A 9,779-nucleotide genomic window follows, 5' to 3' on the forward strand; every position below is an offset into this window, starting at 1 on the left:
CTTGTGAGGGAGCTATCATTGCTCCTTATTCACAAATGAACATACCAAAATTCAGAGAGGGCACATAATTTTCTCATTAACATATTTGTCTGTTAAATGGCAAAAGCAGATTCAACTATAAATCTGACTTTACATTCACTCCAAAGTCTGTGTCCTCTACATGAGTTGCCTTTGAAAGCACTAATATTACTTTCAATAATGTCACCCTTTAGAAGTCGTCGTCGTCGGCAGCCATCCGTCTCGAGAGACGATGGTGTAGCTTCTTAAGAGTCTATCTGCACCGCCGAGAATGGCTGTGCAGTCCGACTCGGGAGTGACACGGTATCTGTCTCCTCCCGTGTTGAATCGACATCTTACGATGACGCTGAAGCTACAGAGCCTGGGCAGGGTGATATGGAGGGTCTGCTGTTGCCCATGCAGCAGACCCCCCCTCTCTTCGCAGCTGAAGGGTCCAAGGGAAAGACGGAGTCAATACAGCTTGGCTTCAGGTGCGCCGCAGGAGTTGCCGGTGTTGACTACAACGTCAAACCGCCTTAGGGACTCCGGCTCCGGATTTTCTGTCGGGGTTTACTCCCTTAGCCTTTCCCCTGAAGAGGTATGCCGCAAGGCAGCGGAGGTTTTTTGGAGTCAGAGTTTTCCTTCTCTGATGTGCCCTGACTGGAAGATCGAACCAGCGACACTTAGCTCGCAGGCCGACGCTCAATCCACTGAGCTAAACCAGCCAGGGCTACAACCCTTTAGAAGTGATCCTATAGGAAACCCCTAAGAGTAACTAAGTTAGTCCCCTCCCAAGAATTAAGAAATGAGGATATTTTATGAACAAAAGAGTAAAAATTTAATATGCTAATAGACACAATCCAGGCATCAGTTACTACTAGAAAAGTTCTGCTTCATTAGTCCAGGAAGTTCTTATTAGCACTGTGTGATTAGCACTGGTAAAGCGTCCTTAGAGTAGAACTACTTAAAACAGGAAGCAAATTTCAGACCAATTAATGGAAAAAATAAAAAAAGGTTTGCTGGGGACCTTTTTTTGAAAATAAAACTCAACACTATTAAAATACATTTATTCTATCTTATATTGATCAAACTTTATGTTGTAAGTACAACTATGTCCTAATATAGAATGAGTAAGTAATAAGGAGATTATTGTTGGCTTAATTTTTCCTACAAAATGTGAAGCACCTTATAACATGCTTTATTTCATATTTGACTTTTACACCATAATCAAAAAGAGAGTCAGTTTGTAAAAATTTTTGAGGGTTTCGTAGTTTTCCCAAGGGTCTCAATTAATTCTTTGGTATTCAAAGTATTCTCTTCTAAAGCATCAGTATACTCATCAACTCTGTTGACATTATCTTCCTTTGTTTAACTCTATAGATCTTGTTTGCCAGTTGCTTTACCAACTTCACTTTGCTTGACACCATGAAACCTTACACCTTTTGCAAGATTTGCAATTTTACTTCACAATGGGATCAGTGTATTTGCATTGTATTGTAAACGCTTACCACCATGGGAGGGGGCATTGAGAGAGGGCATCCAGGGGTTTAAAATAGATGTCTGAATGGGGAACTAATTTATAAGTGTTCATACCATTAATAAATACTTTCATGAAATAATGACTTGTTTCCCTTCACAATCTTACTATAGGGAAGGATTGTGAACTTAGGGAACCTGATTGTATCGTGGGAAACAAGAATGTTGGAGATGTTGGAGATGGGGAGGTTGGTAAATAAGTCTGTGAGAGACATGATTTGAATCTGGAAGAAAAATGTATGTGGCCATACTTACAATGACATACATGCATACATACAACCAGAGAGTTGTTTTATGATTGAAGAGAAAGATGGCAGCTTTATGAGGGCTGTCATGTCCCACATAAAATATTCCTTGAGAATACACATCCCCTTTTGTTTTTGTTCTATACTCAGCTGATAATTTGGCTCCCACTTATTCTGCCTGCAGAAAAAGAATGTGATGGTTACAACCACAGAAGCCTTGTGGCCATTGTTACAGTTCTGGTTGTTATTGTCAATACAAAGACATTTTAGTTATAAATGTGTTCCTTGGGTGTTTAATTAGCATGGATCTGACTCCCTGTGTGTGTCAATTTTGAGATTATGACATGTTGAGATTTCTGGACGTATGATGGGGAAAAAAACCAGTCTTCGTCTTGGTGATTTAACCAAAAACTCTTGGCAGGTAGTCTGCTGATCTCCAGAAAACATCTCAATCTTGTTATTGACTTTTCAGAATTCTGTGGGTATGTTATAGTTTAATAAACATTTATTTTTCAATAAAATCTTAAATCCAACCCTGAAAGTTGAATTTTGCATTTCAATGAGTCATACAAAAGGGGTTTAAGGGGGGGGTCTGGGGTGCACTGCTGGTGATGGGCATGTTGCTCTGGCTCAAGTAGTCTATTGCTTAACAAAAATTGACTTCCTACAATAATAAGGGTAAGGAATTCAAGAATTCAGCAAAAGTTGACTGTCAAGGATGCCCTGCCCAAATCTTAGAATGTCAGACATTATGACCTGTGGTGCCTAAATCCTGTGGAGATTGGTCTCTGAGGTCACTTTTCCAGTTTGAGCTACCAACAGAAGTGTCACTATCCTCTAATTTAGAACACAACTGTTATTTAAATTGAGTCAGTCATTCAACATGTATTGTACAAAACATTTAGTCATTTAACATAAATTATGCAAGTGCATAAGTTGAAAATAAAATAGTAAACCCAGACACATTACCAATGTCAAAGTGTAGTATTATATCACTGAAGTAAGAAAACTTACTGGATCTGGGCAAGATGGTGGCATAGGCAGACATGGCTTGCCTCTTCACACAACCACATCAAAATTACTAGTATATAGAACAACCATCAGTCAGAACCATCAGAAATCAAATTAAATGGAAGTCTGACAATTATGGAATTAAAGAAACCACATCCATCGAGACGGGTAGGAGGGGCACAAACACGGAATGGGCTGGTCTCTCACCAACGTGTGGTGGATAAAAATTTGGGACGGATACATATCTCAGGAACTAGGAGTCCTAGCCCCACACCAGGCCTCCAGTCCAGGGTTTCAGTGCCAGGAAGATAAGTCCCTACAACTTCTGGCTGCAAAAACTTGTGGGGATTGAGTCAGTGGAAGAAATTCCTAGAGTCCCAAGCAATTCATCTTAAAGAACCCACACACAGATTCACCTATTCAGGCTCATTTCCTCTGCGCTCCAGCTCCAGGGTAGCAGCTTGAAAGTACCAGTGGTATACAGGGAGAAACTGAAGTGTCTGGCATCAAGGTGAGCAGACGCCATTGTTTCTTCTAAATCTTCTTCCCACACAGCTGGCAAGCTGGTGTCATATCTGAGATCTATCAACCTGGTTAACACTGTTTGACCTGCCTTAGATATCCCTAGAGACTCGGCCCCACCTAATTTACAGGCCCACCAAAGCTGCTTTTCCATATGAATGGCTGGTTTGACTCAGGCTTCACAACTACCCGAATCCTATTAAACAAGCAACAACTAGCTTCAGCGAACTTCAGGCCCAGCACTACCAGCAGACAGCCTGGATTCATAGCTTGGCTTTTCCTGGGAATTTCCAAGCCCAGCACAAGTAGCAAAGATCTCAGATTGCTTTATAGCTCAGGCAGGGTACCATGGGCAAAACACAGGTGGGTGATGACCTTCTCCTGCACCACTGAGGAAACCCCAAGGAGTGCACCCAGTGGACAGCTACAGACCATGTTGGAGCACCACCACCTTGCCTCTGCATAGCTGATCCTCCATGGAGGGTGGAGGTTGGTGGTCAGTGGTTATAGCCTGTCCTTGCAGCTGACTGGCCTGGGTAAATCCCTCCCATTGATCTGCCAACAGCAACCAAAACTCACCTACAAGAGGAGGGTGTACTCAACCTACACAAAGGGCATGCCTTGAGTACCCAGTTTGGGTGATAGAGGAGGTTGTGCCACTGGACCCTACGGGACACCTACTACATTAGGCCACACTACCAAGTCACGGAGTCAAAGCAGCTCTACCTAATACACAGAAACAAGCACAGGGAAGTGGCCAAATTGAGGAGAAATATGGCCCACATGAGAGAACAGAACAAAACCCCAGAAAAATAACTAAACGAAATGGAGATGACCAACCTATCAGATATAGAATTCAAAACACTGGTGATAAGGATGCTCAGAGAAATGATTGAGTATGGCCACAAAATAAAGGAAGAAGTGAAGTTTATATAAAGTGAAATAAAGAAAAATATACAGAAAACCAACAGTGATGGGAAGGGAGCTGGGATCCAAATCAATGATTTGGAACAAAAGGAAGAAATAAACATTTACGCAGAACAGAAAAAAGAAACAAGAATGGAAGAAAAAAAATAAGGAGAGGATTAGGAACCTCTGGGACAACTTTAAACATTACCTATATCCAAATGATAGAGGTGCCAGAAGGAGAAGAGGAAGAGCAAGAAATTGAAAACTTATTTATAAAAATAATGAAAGAAAACTTCCCTAAGTTGAAGAAGGAAATAGACATACAAGCTCAGGAAGCACAGTCTCAAACAAGTTGGACCCAAGGAGGACCACACCAAGACACATCATAATTAAAAATCCAGTTTAAAGATAAAGAGAGAATCTTAAAAGCAGCAAGGGAAGAGAGTTACCTACAAAGGAATTCCCATAAGACTATCAGATGATTTCTCAAAAGAAATTTTGCAGGCAAGAAGAGGCCGGCAAGAAGTATTCAAAGTGGTGAAAAGCAAGGACCTACAACCAAGATTACTCTATCCAGCAAAGCTATCAAAGGAACTTGTTTAAGAAAAAGAAGAATATCAAATCTATGAACATGAAAATGACAATAAAATTACAACTATCAACAACTGAATCTAAAAAATAAAAACAAAAACAAAAACTAAGCAAACAACCAGAACAGGAATAGAATCATAGGTATGGGGATCAGTTTGAGGGTTATCAGCTAGGATGGGGAAGGGGGGAAATGGGGAAATGGTACAGGAATCGAGAAGCATAATTGGTAGGAACAAAATAGACAGGGGGAAGTTAAGAATAGTATAGGAAAGAGTGAAGCCAAAGAACATACATGCATGACCCTTGGACATGAACTAAGTGGGGAGGGATTGCTGGAGGGAAGAGGATTACCAGGTAGAAGAGGGCAAAGGGAAAAAAATGGGACACTGTAACAGCATAATTGATAAAATACATTTATACATAAATTAATTAAATAAAAGGCATCTGAAGTGTCTAGTCCAGCCTTCAGAGATCCACATATCCCTCTGCAGCATTCCTCCCAGGAGATGCCCAGTTGCTCCACTGATGGGCAAATCCCAGGCGTGTGTGCATTCTGTGTCACTGAATCTGCTTCAACTCCTGGTGACCCTGTGACTGAGTGATGTCCACAGTGCTTTGTCCTCAACAGCCCTGCACTGCTCCTGTAGACTCCAGCCTATGGCTTCTCTTACGTAGCCAATCCATTTCATATTCATCTCTGCTCTTCCTGCTTCATATGTTTTTCCCACTTGATTGCCTTTTCCAAAGAACACTGTCTTTTCTTGATGTGCTCATAGTAAGACTGCTTCAGTTTTGTCAGTTTTGTTTTCAGTGATGTTCCAGGCTTAATTTGCTCTAGGACCCAATAAACCACTATGACTGAGCCTGGCTGTCTAATTTTCCCCATCTGAGAATAGCATCATAAGCTATTCATGGAGTTCTGGACAAAGATTCTGGGAAAGAGACCAGTAGAAAATGAGAAAATATTTTTAAATAAGAAAAAGAAAAACTCCTTTGGCTGTATAATGATAGAAATGCCAAGACAGTTGTGAAACTAGTGAGAATTACATTGCTAATGTTTGGGGAATTACTTTCCTTTGCAATATTGAGGCACAGTTTGTAGGATTATGGTATGTTTTATCCCGAGCATTTTCTGTTCTGGCATGTTGAATACAGCACAGCATTGCTATTAATATATTAAATATCACTGTCAATGTTTTATCAGAATTTCATTTTTCTTTTAAACATGCCATTTCCAAAGGCTTTGGTACACAGTTAATGAGATTTAACAGCAGAATGCATCTCAGATTTTGTAATGGAAATCAATGGGAGAATAAGATTGATTTGATGGAAAGTCTCTGCACTTCAAACTTTGCTGACAGTGGTCATTCCTTTAAGTGAGGGATACCTATTCCACAAGTGTCCAATGATGAGTTTTTATGCGTATGATAGATCTGGGTAGTGTGGAAGATTAATGTCAGCAGCAGTTTTTTGCTGACGGGTTGCTCATTTGAATTTCACTGAATTTTCTTTACCAGAAGGATGCTTACGTGAATGGTTATAAGGGCCAGCTGAGTAAGTTATTAGTACTGGTTATTGCTCTTCTCAGGAGTGAGGTAAATGCCCTCATCTTCCATTTATGCAGTCTCAATGGGGAGAATGCTTCAGTGTCCATCTCAGAATGCCAGTTCTTATCTTGCCCTACTGCTTTGCAATGCCCAAGGATTGTTGTAAGCAAATGTGCTCATGTTTTACACAGGGTTATTTCATTTTGGTCTCTCACAAGCTGGGTCCCACATATGACAAGCTCTTCCGCTTTACTTCAGGGTTGGCCATTACTTGGGAAGCTAGGGAAATCCCATTCGATGAAGGCTAAAGGGCAGCATAAGTCAGAAAGGCTCCCTCTGTCCCCCCAGTTTGTCCAAATGTGAAATTCTGCCTTGCTTCCTCTGTACCACAAATGAACTATCCTTTGCTTTTCTGCAGTATCAATTCTTGATCTTTGAGAGATGTCTGTGTTAACCGCCCCTATTGTTTCTTTTCTTTCCACATTTTCACATACATCATTGCCCTTTTGAGATTATAAATTCCTAGGGAACGTTTGTCTGATCTCCATGTATAATCTACTATCTGTTATGGTTCACATAAACACATAAACTATTTCTTAATTTTTTTAAATTGATTTGAGGGGCGAAGGGAAGAGAGAGAGAGAGAGAAAGAGAGAGAGAGAGAGAGAGAGAGAGATTGATTTGTTGTTTCACTTATTATTTTTGCATTCATTTGTTGACTCCTGTTTATGCCCTGACCAAGGACCAAATCCACAACCTTAGCGTATTGTGTCAATGCTCCAATCAACTCAGCTACAGTGCCAGGGCTCACATAAACTTTTTTAAAAAGCAACTTTGAAAAAAAGGTTACACAAAATGTTTTTAGTAAAATTTGAAAATAATATTACTCTTTGTTAAGTATTGTTTGGACATGGTATGCTTTGTGTTGGCTTCTGTTTGTTTGGCCTAAATGGGAAGAAATGGTATTACCTCAAGTGATGTCAATGTGGTTGAAAGAAAATAGAAGGTCTAAGACTGCTAGTAACAAATCTCTGTAATTAAAATGACCAAATCCTACATAAAGTATTATATATGAAAAACATTGTCAAGGAACCCACTTTACATAGTGATTAAGAGATATTTTTTAAAATAACACATTTCTCAGTCTGTCAGGAAATAACCACTATTATATTTGTTACATTTAAATATTGTAACATTTCACAAAGTGATGTAATAACAGTCTTTTCTGGGAACTAGTAAGGTTAGCAAAAGGAAAGATGAGGAACAAAAATTCATTAAATTTCAATTTCTTTCATACTGTCCTGGGGTAAAGGATGCCTTGATGCTGAATGACCTTTAAAGATCACAAAAGAGAAAGAGATCTACTTTAGTAGCTTGAAAGTAGGTATTCGGCAAGTTTGAATTTCCCCTTTCTAACTTATCTTTATCACAGCAGTCTTGTGATCTGTCATTTCATCTTCTAAGTGCCTTACTTGTGTGAGATTTTTCTTTGTAAACACATAAACAATTTTTCTTTATTTACATACTTGTTTCTTTTTCCTTCTGTTTCTGGGGGGTGGCATAAATAAAGACAATAAAATATAAGAATGATAATACAGAAAATAATTAGCACTAAAAACAAGACAGAAGTCAAGTACCAAAAGATAAAGGAAGAAGAAATATAATAGGTACTCATTATCATTGAACTGTGTCTCCTATTAAACATGATAAAGCTACATTGTTATTTATAAGTCAGTTTCTTGTAAATTTTCTTCATGTGAACTAATCTCACCTTTGTGAACTTAAGTCATTTTTAAACTGGCAAAACTGAGCTTTGTATTTTTCAGTTTTGATGGACCCACTAAGATGTACCCAGGGCATCTATTTAAAGCCATGTCATTTCACTTACTAAACAATTATTGAGCACCTATTCTGTCAAACAGTAGGTGAGGGTCAGGGGCTATAAAGACGAATGAGATAAAATTCTTGCCCTTCTGGAACTAACCTGCTAACTGAAAACAGATTTAAATAAAAATCTAATAAAAAAGTAATGTGGGTAAAACGGCAGACTAGATTATTGGGATAGACTCCCTCTACGTAAAAACAACCAAAATACTAGGACATAAGCATTGATAAGATGACAAGATAATAAGGAATTATTGGACTAAAATCTAAGTGAAAATGAGATTCAACATTGCTTCTGGCAGTGAGCACTGTTAAACTCAATATTCCCAGCACTGGCTACATATTAGAAAGAGCTTTAAAAATACTATTGGGTTTTGTGTGCTTCAGGCAGAGGTAGACTAGGAGATGTTGGATAAATCCCACCTCCACCCTGAGAACAACTAGAAATTTTGGACAAAATATAAAAACTACATGATGAAGGCATTGAAGAAGTAGCAATGAAGCAAGAACTCACCAAACCTAGATCCTGGGGAGATAGGAAGCCCAAAGAATTAAGCCCCAAATCAGCATGATCTTATTCCACTGAAGCCATTACCGAAGAAAAAGCTGAGAGGCTATGAAGATGATCACAAAACACAGCTGGAAAAAAAGATGAGCAGTTTTCAATAATTCAAAAGGCTGAGGATATCCATATTGGGGTCCTCCAAGCAACTAGCAGGGAGGAGGAAGCTCAGAAATAGACTATCCCTTCATTATCAGGTCTGAAGTCTGACTTTGAGATACCGTAAGGTGATCTGCTCCAAGTCAAGTGCCTTCAGAAGTAAAGAGTAAATCCTCACTGTAAAAAGATAATCCAGAATGTCAAACTAATTCTACAATGGCCAGCACCCGTTTAAAAACAAGCAGTATAAAAAGGTAAAACTTCCCTAATACTAAAATTTTAAAAACAGATAATAGAAGCAGACCCATAAGAAATACAGAGATTGTCATTATCAGACATACACTTTAAAATAACTATAATGAATATAATCAGGAAATCAAATACATGATAAGAAACAGAATTTCAGCATAGAACTGGAGACTATAACAATAGAATAAAATAAAAATCTGTAACAAAAACATATCAGAATAATTAAAAATAAAAATGTAATGGAAGGGTTGGTGATGGTTAATTTTGTGTCAGCTTGACTGGATCACACGGTGCCCAGATATTGGCTAAACACTATTGCTGGATGTGTCTGCAAGGGTGTTTCAGAATGAAATTAGCCTTTGAATCAGTGGTCTCAGTAAAGCCATTTGCCCTTCCCCAATGTGCATGCCAATCCCCATAGAACAAAAAGGCTGAGAAAGGAAGAATTTGCCCTCCCAGCCTAATTGTTTGAGCTGGGACATCCATCTTCTCCTGGCCTCAGCACACCTGGTTCTCAGGCCCTCAGACTTGGACTGAATTATACCACTGGCTTTTCTGGGTCTCCAGCTTGCAGAAGGTAGATTGAGGGACTTCACAGCCGCCATAATTTCATGAGCTAATTCCTTA

Source organism: Furipterus horrens, unplaced genomic scaffold (genome assembly GCF_987537825.1).
Source record: "Furipterus horrens unplaced genomic scaffold, mFurHor1.1.pri manual_scaffold_1, whole genome shotgun sequence".
In the NCBI taxonomy this organism is placed as follows: Eukaryota; Metazoa; Chordata; class Mammalia; order Chiroptera; family Furipteridae; genus Furipterus; species Furipterus horrens.